At 41.6% G+C, this 14,019-nt stretch overlaps 1 long non-coding RNA gene across 2 annotated transcripts in view; it reads right to left on the bottom strand.

Moving 5' to 3' along the window:
• The window catches only part of LOC145441360 (uncharacterized), a 370,726-nt gene that overhangs the window by 90,904 nt on the left and 265,803 nt on the right, over window positions 1-14,019 (bottom strand). The window lies entirely within an intron of this gene.

The following is a 14,019-nucleotide window of genomic DNA, read 5'->3' as shown; positions in this document are numbered from 1 at the left end:
GCTCATTGCCCCAAAAGTAGGGGTACAGTAGTAGGCTAATCAGTAGGGCCATTTAAAGTCATATTTTTTTCGATGCATCAGTAAGTCGTGAAATCAATTTTAACGCAAAAACCGCATCCCTATGGGGTATATTAAGAAAGTTATAAAGTCATATTTTGCTGGTTAAGTTATAAAGTCATATTTTTAGTATAGTTTAAATAAAAAGGACCAATTTAAGCGGTGAAGCAATCAAGCACTAAGAAACTAAGGCAGTTACTCGTTGGGGTAGCTGGTCGAATCCTGCTCAATAATATGCCGAGACGTAGGAAGGTGAAGTTATTGTAAAGAGCATCAAAAATTCAGTCAACGATCCAAAGTTGACTATTCAGCCAATTTGCCTCCACTACAAGAATATTTCAAACTTATACTAAAAATGGAAAATTATAGCCTACGTACACCGTCAACCTGATGTGATGTTGTAATGGAAAGTTATAGCCTACGTACACGCCCATGCTGATCTAAATGCCCTTGATTTCGGAAAAGATCCGCTTGAGCTCAAAAATTACGAAGCAATTGGACAAAAACGATGTGAAAAAAATTATGGAGCTACAAAGACGAGACATTTCACCATCGCTTTATGCAAAACTGCAGAAGTGTCAACCCACATCAGCGTCTGTGGAGCGCTCATTTTCTTTACTAAAGTCATTTTACGTCCAAATCGTAACTTGAAAGACTCTAACATTCCGCACTACATGAAACTGTACTACAACAGTGGCTTCAAATAAAAATGGATGTGTTATGTTGCGTATGTTTTACTCGTTAGTTCCGTGAGTGACGTTGTTCGCATGTAAAAATACACGATTTTCACATAAAGTCATATAAAGTCATATTTTCCGAAAAATAAAGTCATATTATGGATTTTTCAAGGTCATATAAAAATGGCCCTACTAATCAGTATATTTTGAATCTGTGATCATAAGACTTGTACAAGCAACCTGTTTAGTTAGTTGGTGGTCAACTAACTGACGGTTTTCAGTAGCTCTAGTTGCACATTTGAAAATGAAAATATTAGTTGCTGAACAACATAAAAGCACGTTTTGCGTGAAGCTATAGAATAAATAATGGTGTTCTGTTGAATGATGTTAGTGCAGCCACTTGCTAGCACTGGCGTAGCCAGGGGGGGCGAAAGGGGCGGTCGCCCCCCCCCCCAAATTTTTTGAAAATTTTCGTAAAATCAATAGATATTAGAGTATTTTGGGGCAAATGTATGCAACCTAAAAAAAAATTCTTCGCGCTTCGCGCGATTTAGTGTCCGTTCATGTCTTGGTTTTGTTATCGGTATCACGAAAAAAAATTATTCCACAAATACCCATTATTGAATTCTGCATTCTCAATTATGAGAATACAACAGTACCAGTAGATACACTAGAGTAGCCCGAGTTCGTTGAGTTGATTGAGTCTGTAGGAGTGTCAGTTCAGTATGGGGGTTGGGGACTGTTAGCTCCGGCAACTTCCGTTCCGGGACACACGAAGATATATAAAGTATGCTACATGCTACTCCGCAAAGTGCGCTCCCAAAATGATTGACCACCATAAAACTGACCCATGTATTCCGAAGCCTTCGATATAGATTTTCGGGTGCTTAAATGGCTGGCGCCGAATGATCCTGTCCCTGCAATCAGACCCCTCCAACATAAACGCAACTGGCACAGGAAAATATCACCACCTCCCGTTAAAAATTGCTAATTAGAAATTGAACGAGTCTGATCAAAGGAGTTTTTTAATTTGGTCTGGTATGTATCAGCGATTTCAATCTTTAAAGTAGCGTCAATCTCTACCAGAGGTTACGAACAAACCGATGCTTCAACGAAGTAATAAGAATGGACACCACTTGCTCATATAGACGTACCAATATTATTGATCAAATTCTTTCATTTATTCAAAAAAAATTTCCGCTCCGCGCGACTAGGGCCGAAATTCACACTGATTGTTCATCACTTTATGTCAGCGATTTGGGCTCATGCGTACAACGACCGCCTAATAAGCTATAGTTGGCAACTGGAAGCTTCCATAGGGTATGTGTGTGTGTGCGTCTAAGAATCGTATGTATGAAGGGTAGTGATGAAATTGCCTATGGCAGGATGTACGGTTCTGCGAGATGTTCCCACGGGAGAGCTCCCCTAAAGTCATAATCCCCACCCTCCCAAACAAAATAAAAATAAATTGCTTTTCTGGCTACGACCTTGCGTGTGCTCGATCTCTTGAGTGGTGACAGCTTTCTACGCAAGTCATGAAGTAACAGTAATAAATGACAACTGTCCCGTCCGGCGTCCACCCTCTAGAACAGGGGCGGCCAACCCGTGGCCCGCGAGAAGGTTTAGAGAGGCCCGCGGGTTAATTCTCGAAATTACTAGTATTATCAAAAAATAAATTACCAAAACCGAATAACTAAAATTTGATTAGCGTGACCGCGAAATTTGGGATTTTGCCGACTAAAATATCAGTTCTGAGTTCCGACGCATTGGCGTAGCCAGGGGCCAGCCACATTTTTCGCAGATCGTCGTATATGACTATGACATAATGCACAATATTTCGCGCGGCTAGGTTGAGGATCCACACCAAGTCTTCATGTCATAATTGTCATTGATTTTGATGCGTGTTAATATAAGTATTGTTTTTAACGTTACCTATTATCCGGTACGCTCCTATCGGAAGACTAAAAAATGCCATCAACATTTAAGTGGCCCGCGCAATGGTTCGTAAGTCTCATGTGGCCCTTTGGCCACCCTGCTCTAGAAACTCTAAATAGTCTTGCCGTGTGGTATGAACATATATATAGCTCAAGATGTATAATTAATTGCCCCCTGAATGTTTGATGACACCACTTCTATCAGCCCTGCCGGCAAATCTGATAATGAGAACGTATTTACAATATTCAAAGACCAATATAATGAACCAATTTCATTCATTAACCATGAAAAATTTTCGCGCTTGGCGCGAAAGTCTTGTCGTCCTGGTTTTCCACAATCATCATTTGACCACATCCGTCTGTGAGTGGAATATATATAACGATCGCCCCAGATGTTGTGTTAATCATCCAATAAGCGCCCAAGTCCTATTTTTTCCTTATCTTTAAGGGGGGGGGGGTCATTTACGTCATCGAATTTTTCGCCCCCCCCAAATATTTTTTCTGGCTACGCCCTTGCTTGCTAGCTCAGATCCATCACTACTAATAGTGGCGTATAGCAGTGTTGGGATCAAGTCACTTCCTTCGAGTCGCCAGTCATTGCACATTTTGACTCGAGTCAAGTCAATCGATTTTCGAAGGTGGCTCAAGTCAAGTCAGTCGTTTTTAGAGGTGACTCGAGTCAGGTCATAAGTCAAATTGAATTTTCGAAGTATGAGTGATGATTCAAAGTCATTACATTTTGCTACCTGTGTGAAAGACAGCTTAATTGGCCATTTATCTTAATTCAAATAACGAATATAAAGCTAAATATACATGGACAAAGACGTGGTATCGTTCACGCACACGTAGTAGAACTGCTAATAAAATACGTTGAGTAACTGTACAGTGTACACTGTACAGCTACATGCTACAGTCATTTTTAGTATCAGCTGAGATATAGGACCGAATACAAAGCCTCGAGAAGTTGAAAAATATTGATATGGTACAATAGCCTACACTACGTATCTACACATCAGTAAGAATATAAACGCACGGACTATATTCGTTCGATTTAAATCATACAACAAGGGGTTAGTTTAAGGTGAGCACTGCGCAACGTAAGCACTGAGCCGTCTAAAAAACAGAGTTACCGGTACATTGCTTTAGATCAGTATGGTTCCCAACCTCTTTCCACCCACGTACCATTTAGTTTAGAGGCTTTATGCAGTGCTCGCGTACCTCCTACATAAGTTACGCGCTCCGATGGCGGTCCAAAATGTCCCACCATGTTAAGGTGCCGATGGCAGCGAAACAGAAAATATACTACCCAACTTGAGGCGCAGTGTATCATATCCAGTGGTGCCACTCTAGTGTTTTAACACTAGATCTAGTGTTTTTTCGGTCGTCCTAGTGTTCTAGTGTTTTTTTTTTCGCAAAATTTTGCTAATCTAATGTTTTTCTGCAATTGTGCGAACAATGAATGTTCTAACGTTAGACTACTAAATTATACGCTAAATTTGTCGCTAATAGGGGCGATTTGGTGTCTCTGGCTGTGTTTGTTTTCAACAATTCTATGTGGTGGTGCAGTAACAAGCAATTATTACATAACAGGGTGCGCTGTGAATCCGTACTTAAAGGTCAACTGCATCTTCATGACAACTTTGCGGAATCATGTTCAGAATTTTTTTTCATAACGAAATTACAGACTTTCCGTGTTTCAACTCAATCGGAAATTGCCGTAATTTTGACTGAAAGTTCCAATATTGGCATGTTTACAGAAAAAGCAGAATCTGCATTGTGACGTCAAGTGAGTGACACATATTATCAACACCGGTCACAGCGGCTATTTGTGTTCTCGCAGTTTTTATTCTAGTCAGTTATAGCCGAGGATTCCATTGTAACGGATTTGCCAAGTGATATTTGTGATTGTCATTAACGTAATTATTATGTGTGTGCTCCCGACGCTCCTGTCACGCGATCGACAGAACGGGCTCGAAGGCGAGAGGACTGGTTGGGCAGTTTTTACGGAAACGTTTTAAATACATTGAACTATATTACAAGCTATCGCGGCCCAATGGCGAATATGAAGTTAACTGATATTGTGAAGAATTACGTAGATTATCCAACGTCTGGGGATTTTGCAAAGTGGGTTGAGAAACTAGAACTGGTTGCCGAGCTTCAAGAACTGACGGACAAATTGCCAACTATTTTCCCATTGCTATTGGATGGTGCTGCATTTGCAGTGTTCAAGCAGTTGCCAGAGGCGGACAGAAAGGATTACAGCAAGTCAAAAGAAGCTATTTTGAATGCGTTTGGGGTAAATTGTTACGACGCGTATGGCCAATTCCAGCGAAGAATACTGCTGGATGACGAGCCTGTCGATGTGTACCTTTCCGACCTAAAAAGGCTGGCGCTATTGATTGGGTTGAAGGTGGATGCATCTGAGGCGTTAATTCGGTGCGCATTTGTAAATCAATATATTGGTGAAGACTTGGTATAAATATGATTACACTGTTCAAGTACTCACTCTGACTCGCCATCTAACTCTGTTGGGTGGAAGCTATCTTGACAGGGATTGGATATCACTTTCACAGTCTTCATAATCCTATCCAGCAATAGGGTTTGGACAGCGATGAAAAGACACTTTGGGTACCGAATATCGCGTATTCGAGCAACCATACGCGACACAAGATATACCTCCGTGCCTCATCTTCTTCATACCTTCCATATTCACAATCAAATCCAGTATCAAAATCAATCCCAACACGAATAGCTATCTGTTTACCTTACCAGGACTTTTGCTGTGTAACTCACATGACGTCATTTCATAGCTGAATGATTTCATATCCGTTTTTCAGCTTTTCGATTTATAATTTAAATTACTTGAAAACTATAAGGTATTTTAAATTTTCATTATTTTATTCATATTCCTAACCACATAATGTACGAAATAAGGTAAAGTCATTTTGAAGATGCAGTTGACCGTTAAGATAAAAATCTCGAGCGATTTCGCTCTGATGGTCTGTCGTTTCTTGTTGAACTCAGTCTGCAGATTCGGCAGTGGCGGCTCGTGACAATATCGGGTGGTGGGGCAAGGGCTGCAAGCGACTTTTTATCAAGATGACGTCACAATGGTGTTTTCCAACGTAAACAAGTAACTTGGTGGTACTATAGAGACAGTCTCTATAGTGGTACGGAGAGATGTGAAAAAAATAGCAGACCGTTAAAAAGTAACAGTTAAGCTTTTCAGGTAGCAGTAGCAGTTACCTGCTAACCCAAATCACAGTTAACAGAATAGCACTTAAGCACATAGCCTTGACATTCAATGTAGCCTATATGTATCCTGGGCTCCTATCCTGGCCATTACACTACAGTCTCAAACAGACCACCACTTCACACTTGTGACAATAGCAATTCCGATCTTCAACCACTACCCAATTTGACTGAGTGACATGTTCGGTTGCAAAATTAAATCCATATTTGTCATGAAGGAAATAAGGTGGGCAGTTCTGTAAATACTCTATGAATGAATTTTCTCCAAGCTTTATTGTAAGATGAGGCTAAACGACTCCGTACGATTATGACTTCGATCATAATTAATTGTTAGTTTAAAGTTGAGGTTTGATATCGGCGAGTTTAGAAGTAAACCAATACATTTGAGCTTTTTCGACTAAATTAGCGGTCAATTGTGACGTAGGCTCTACCTCCAATATAACTGCTAAAAAGTAACAGTTAAAAATCACAGTTAAGATTTCGAGAGTAGCAGTTAGTAACTGCTACTGCAAAATATCGGTTAAGCCCATCTCTAGCTACGGACTACGGTAACACGCAGGGCCGTAACAGCACTTCGTCAGCCCCCCCCAAAACGTTGGCCTTGGGCCCCCCATAGGGTGATAAACATAACTTCTGGGGGGCTTCGCCCCCCAGACCCCCCTTCGGCTATCCGCTTTTTCACGCTATTTGACATGAGCATTGGGTGTCCGTTTTGTGGGTCAGCTTTTCCCGCCTAGACGCGCGAAGCGCGAAAAATTTCAGTAAATCATGATTTAATCGGCCAATATGATCGGGAATTACATATATACTGCTATCATTTTTGATCCTCTCTCTACTCACGTAATCAGATTTACCGGTAGAGCTGAGCGAGGTCTGTTTTAAAACGTAGGACCGCCCAATAATAATTAGACATCTTCGAGCGTACCCGTTGGCACGAACGAAACAGCACTTCGTCAGCCCGCCCCCCCCCCCACAAAAATTGGGTTTTGGGTTCTCATAGGGTGATAAACATCACAGTGTTCGCTTTTGCCACGAAATTAGCTGTACTGTTTAGTGAGCCAGCTCGAAGCGCGAAAATTTTCGATAATTCTTTATATAATCGGTCAATAAGATCGGGAGTTGCATTAATATTGCTATCAATATCTTGTCCTCTCTGCTCACGTTATCAGATTTACCGGAAACTGTACGGCCCGTAAATAATAATTAAACATCTTCGGGCGGGCGGACCCGTTGGTATGACTTCGTTACATGATTTTATTTCGTGACCTCCTGTCTGCTATATCAAAAATATAGAATCGCTCAAACGTACTAAACTAAAAGACGCACACGATTTCAAATTGCTATTTCTTCACTGGCATATATTTTTCCTGCTGGATGGTATTTGTCTTATGAGGTTCAGATTGCCAAGGCAGGAAGGAACATATGGCGCCAGTCATTTAGGCGCCTATGGACAATTAAACCTATTATTTTGTATATGTAACGAAGTTTTCGGTCTGCGTAAGGGCAGTCCGTTTCGGCCAAGCTTTTCGCGCTGCCGATCGTTCTGGCACACTTCTTGGAGTCGCATGGAATAAGCTCAAAACCGTTATATATCTTGGTGCGTAGTGGCGTGTTAATGGCCAACGCCGATATGTCATTTTCTATAAATCTTGCGTGTTTTTTCTTGGGGGAAGAGTACCAAATAATCAAGATATTCGGCAACTTTAAATCGCGCGCAGCGCGAAAAATTTTGGAAAAAATTGCATAAATTTACAAAAAATACTCTATAATTTATGCTATTTCACGAAATAATTTGGGGCCCCCTTCGAGCTCGGGCCCCCCCCAATTGGGGGGTTTGGGGTGCGGCAGTTACGGTGCTGGTAACACGAACTTCTCGACAACAGTGATTTTAACGAATGTGCCGCCAGAGGTCTGCCGGTGAGCTGTGACTTGAAGTGTGTTAACTGCGTAAACGGCGTACGGAACAAAGATTCGACACGGTTCATGTTCGCACTATACCTGACTAATTATCTGCAGAAATGGAAATGACTATAACTCGAGAGATTGCGTAAGCCTAACTGGAAAGGTCAACGAGTTCGGACATATACGCAATTGTTATCTCATAGATTGGACATGGAAATGTCATATTGAGTCCAAAACATAATTCTGAAAAACTACGGATAGCAGCCTCGGAAATTCGGTCCCGGTACAGCATAGGAGATTTTGGCCTTGAGGCTGGAGACTGTCACACGACACATACGGCTTACGGTCTAGTCTGCTGCAAAATCGCCTTTGGAAAATAAATTACCGAATAAATACATGGATGAAAGTCGAAAACTTGGTACACTGTTACATGCAATCACCGAGAAGTAGCCTCATGACCGTTTTCGCTATGGTTCACTGTCAAAATTAATACGAACAGACCAACACCGAATTTTGCGTAAAATTTACTGAGGAATAGGCTGATCAAGCGAGCAGCTGTTAGCCGCCATCGAAAACGAAACAGCTATCGCGCTTGACAGGGGTTGTAATTGTAAGCAAATGGCCTGAAGGCCACAATTTCACGGTGAAATTGACATTGGAGAATATAAAATAAAAGTAAATATTTGAATGCAAACCGAGGATGTTAGTAAACTGTTTCATGATATCATCATCTTATCACCTATCTCAGTATGGAACACAGTTAGCGTTAACACATATACACCGGCTTTTGCGTGAAATCCGCAATGCGTTAGGTAGGCTAAGTGTCAGATCAGCGCACATCTCTACCATACTCGACCTTGATAATGAAATTGCTGCCCTAATCATTGAGTGCCAACCTTGAGACTTGGCACAGCTTTCGATACTAAAATCAAGACATACCATGCAAAAGCTCATGACGGATCTAGGTAAGGAGCATCGTTAAAATCAGTGGAGACCAATACCGGCTTTGCGTAAAATATGTTTGCGATAAATGACGAGTCAGCTCTCACTCGACTTAGGAAATGAAATTACCACTAACACAGTACAGTGAAAAACTTGAAACTTGGTACAGCGTTCGATACTAACATTAAGACTTACCGTACCAAATGTCATGACCGATCTCGGTATGGAACATCGTCAAAATCAATGGATACCAATACCGGCTTTTGAGTAAAATCTGTTTGCGATACATGACAGATCAGCACACACTCAACTTTGGAAACGGAATTACTACCCTAAACTTTAAGTAGAAACCCTGAAACTTGGGACAGTGTTGAATACCACCATCACGACATAACCAAGTTTCAAGAATTATCATGGTGTGAAACACCATCAAAATCGACCTATACCAGCAAAGGTCGACTAAACGCATATGACGGTAACCGAGTTCAGATATAGATACGATTGTTACATCACACCTTAAGGGCGACTAGGCTATGTTGCCCCGGTTGCTCGGTAATTTTATGAATAGGAGAGAGTAAATCACTGTTTCTTTATTGTGCGCGGTTTTAAGAGAATAGACAGTGAAAGCTTGTTATGAGCGCTACCGGGGCATGCCCCGGCTAGGCATTCGCAAAGCGAAAACACGGAAGAGAATTCGATTTTCGCAGAGACTTCGCTGTATATGGGCATTTACAAGCGAAAGGACAAGAAGAATACGATTTTTGCTGTGATTTTGGTATATATAGATTGCTGTTCGTCTATAAATGGTAAAGAACTGTTATTGAACAGAATTTTAGGTGGGGCAATGCCCCAGTTGCCCTATAGGACGAGCCGCCACTGAGATTCGGGCAAGATTTTCATTTGCCGAGGACAGCATAGCATGCTTGAGGGTCTTGAGTGTATTGAATCCGTTAACAGCGTCATCAACACGAAGAATGGTAAAATCAATCATTCCTCTAGCTGTGCAATTTCCCTATGTGATATTATTTGATGAACTTTATGATTTGTCGGAAGAATGTAGGAAGAATGGGCTGTTTTGGCAAGATCGCAAAATGAGCTGCAGGTTATCAGTCAATGCCCTCCAACAGAATTTTTGCAAAAATTGAAATCTGTGCACAATGGATTCGGTGAATCAAAATTCCCTTTACTGGGGAATCTCATGGCATTGCCGCATTCCACTGCATTCGTGGAAATGAAGTATGCTGCACAGTGCACATGGACACCATTCCCATTGTTTGGTTGAAGATGTACGGTGGTGAGCAAGATGCCACAAAAAAGATGCTTATGTTTGATGGATGGCGTACAATCGAAAGATAATTTTTATGATGCCGTACAATTCGAAAGCGACAATATTTTATTTTATTTTGCGCTTTCGAATTCGTTTCAATAATTTTCGTTGAATAATCATGCAGTATATCAATTCGTTTCATTAATTTTCGTTGAATAATCATGCAGTATATCATGCATATGTATCGAATTCATGTGTGGAACACTTTTTATCTATAGATTTGTACCTTGGTCATCATGATTACTTGGTTAGGGCAAATTTTTCCTGCAATTTACTAATCTAGTGTTTTTTTCGTCAATCTAGTGTTTTTTCACGACATAACCTTGTGTTTTTCCGAGAACTTAGAGTGGCAACACTGATCATATCTGTACTGGATCCATTTGGAATTCTTGTGGTCAAATATACTAAAACGGAATTTGGTTAGGTAAGAATCACAATGCTGTACGACTAGATCTCTTCCCCGTAGGCCGTTATTGGTGGGATTGCCCCGGCCTAAGGACGACGACGGCTTCGAAAAATTCAAAATCAACCCCACCTGAACTAATTGTTGCGAGCCATCCTTTGAAATAGCATTTGACATTCCTCAATTTTCTCAAGGACGTTCTTTTCCGTGAATGTCGGCAACATATCGATCTCCATCTTCAATGTGAGATAAAGCGTAGCATTCTGTGGTTCAAACTTCGCTTTCAAGTCATTCCAAATCTCCTTAGGATCATCGTGGTGATCTTCAGGTATAGTTGGTAACACGGATCCACTCAAGTTGCAAAGTAGAATTCCCGCGGCTTTCATTTTTCTAGAGGCAGCTCCTTCTGCGGTGTCAGTGCCCATAACACTATTCCACAATTCATTCGCCATGAGGAGGCCTTTCACTTGGATGTTTGTGGACCCATTTCACCAGAGTCGCAAGGTGGTTCAAGATACTTTCTAACGTTTACTGACGATTACAGTCGAATGTCGTGGGTGATACCTCTGAAACGGAAGTCCGATGTGTTCGCTGAACTGAAATTCTTCGTTTTAAACCAAGAAAAAGTTCGACGTCAGTCAGTTGGATGTATACGCACGGACAATGGCGGAGAATACGTGAGCAATGAATGCGAATCATGGTTGAAAGAAAAGGGCATCAGACATGAGAAGTCTGTACGGTCATGTCCTTCGCAAAATGGAGTTGCGGAACGCTTGAACCGAGTTCTCTGCGAGAGAGCTTCTGCGATGCTTCACGGTGCAAAATTACCTGGTTTCTTGTGGGCGGAAGCAATAATGACAGCCGCTTATCTGAAGAACAGAAGTCCAACCGTTTCTCTCAACAACAAAACTCCATTTGAAGCTTATCATGGGACTAAGCCGAATGTAAGACACTTGAGAATATTTGGATGTAAAGCCTATGCCTTCATAGAAAAAAGTGAAAGGAAGAAAAAGCTTGATCCGAAAGCTGAAGTGTGCAATTTAATCGGCTATGATTTATTATCCAAAGGTTACCGTCTGTGGTCCGAAGACAGGAAAGAAGTTCTGATTCGGCGACACGTGAAATTTGATGAATCCCGATTTGGCCAGGAAGGAGAATCGACTGAAGTTCAGCCTGAGTGTCCTACATCGTCATTCATCTATCCTTCATTAAACAATGACGAACAGCAATCAGCGGATAACCGATTGGTAGAAACGCCGACGAATGAACAAGTGGAAGGAGTGCGTCGATCAACGCGACGGAATGCAGGGAATCCTCCACCAAGACTTGCTTACAATGAGAATTTCGAGCAAATTGAAGACACGGAAGTGCTGACTTATGCGATACCCGCAGCAGTTCATCAGTTGAATGAACCGAAAAACTTGAAAGAAGCCTTCCAGTCAGAGCACTCTGATATGTGGAAAGAAGCTGCAAATGAAGAAATCACATCGATGAAAGATTTAAAAGTATGGGATCTCGTTAATCCTCCACCAGATGCGAAGGTTTTGGGGAATAAATGGGTTCTCAAGTATAAATACGACGAAAATGGAAACGCGACGCGTGCCAAAGCAAGACTTGTAGCACTTGGAAATACCCAGAGATACGGAAAAGACTACGAACAAACCTTTTCGCCTGTGGTTCATGCAAGTTCATTTCGAGCGTATATTGCATTGGCAGTCGAAGAAAATATGGAAATACATCAGATAGACGTCAAAACCGCTTTTTTACATGGTAGATTGGACGAGATCATCTATATGAAACAGCCCGAAGGCTTTGTACAGAAAGGACAAGCGGATAAGGTGTGTCTCTTGAGAAAGTCCATATATGGTTTGAAGCAATCACCGCGATGCTGGAATCAAGCTCTACACGAGGAATTGATTAAGGTGGGCTTTAAACAAACGAAATCTGATCCTTGTATTTACAGTGGCGTTTACGACGAAGGAGTCGTACAATTAGCAGTTTACGTTGACGATATACTCTTAGCGGGGAAAATGAAGAAAGTAATTGCGAAGACGAAGTCTACTTTGCAAAAGATGTTCAATGTCAAAGATATGGGTATGTTACACCATTTTCTTGGTATGCGTGTCAAGCAGACAGATGATTGTATTTGGATCGGACAAGATTGTTATGCAAAAAGTGTGCTGGAACGATTCGGAATGTCCGAGTGTAAGCCTGTGTCTACTCCAATGGATTCGGGAGCAGTGATGGAGAGAGCTAAACCGACAGACAAAAGGTTTGATTCGTCGAAATATCAAGCTGCTGTTGGGAGTCTACTTTACCTGGCGATGTATACTCGACCCGACATTGCCTTCGCAGTGGCTAAACTAGCACAATACAACAGTGATCCGACCGTATATCATTGGCAAATGATTAAACATTTATTGCGTTACATTCGAGGAACTGTTGATTACGGTATAACTTATAAGAGTGGTTTTAACACTATTACAGCTTTTGCAGATGCTGATTTCGGAGGTGACCGTGATGACAGGAAATCGACCTCGGGGTACATCATTTTGATGGGAAATGCTCCAATTTGTTGGAGATCGAAGAAACAATCAGTAACGGCGCAGTCCACAGCTGAAGCAGAGTTTATCGCACTCAATCTCGCCGCTCGTGAGACCGCATGGCTTCGTCAATTATTTGAAGAGATGGGAAAAAGCGTCAAAGTGCCGATCACCATCTTTGAAGACAACCAAAGCGCGATCGCGATGTGCCGAAACCCGGTTAATCACCAAGCAACGAAACATATAGCCGTGAAATTTGGATATATCCGAGACGAGCTCGATGCGAACAAGATTGACATCGAATACGTTCCGACTGAAAAGCAGCTTGCCGACATATTTACAAAGCCGCTACGTCGACAGTCTTTCTGCAATTTGAGGGAGCAAATCGGAATTTCTCGTATTCCTGAATGAGATATAACGCATGTCATAAGAGAAGGAGTGTTGCGAAGCTTTAATTACTTATGACCTGTGAACTCTCATTTAGTATTTCTGTTTCTCTCATTTGATTAGGTCAATGATTGTTTGATTGATTGTTAGGTTAAGACGTGGTGTATAAATGCGTTTGTGTGTTCGCTAGTGCTTGCTGTTAATTTGCCTGTGTTGTCTACGCTGGATGCTACTAGCTGCTGTAAGAACAGATTATCTGCTTCTGTAAAATAAATTTAATTCGATTGAAGATATATCTCAAGCCTCGACGGATCAGGTCAAGATAGATCGTTCATCACTAATAGCTCCCTTCGGTCGCAAAAAACAGAATCCACTCGCGTACCACCTGCAAGAACTTCGCGTACCACAGGTTGGGAACCACTGCTTCAGACTAATCTTCTACGACAACGTAAGCTGTAATCGTTTCGTTTGCGGTCAATTTGTTCCTGATGTAACAATGGAGGATCAGTGTAACGTACAATCAGTGAATGACTGGTTGCTCTCACAATAAGTGCCAGTGGCGTATTTAATCGACACCGTTTAGTTGATGACTTGA

Source organism: Botryllus schlosseri, chromosome 6, assembly GCF_051294905.1.
Source record: "Botryllus schlosseri isolate E-star chromosome 6, Bs_hap1, whole genome shotgun sequence".
NCBI lineage: Eukaryota > Metazoa > Chordata > Ascidiacea > Stolidobranchia > Styelidae > Botryllus > Botryllus schlosseri.
Note: the sequence above shows the minus strand (reverse complement) of the source record. Positions and strands in the feature narration are given on the sequence as shown.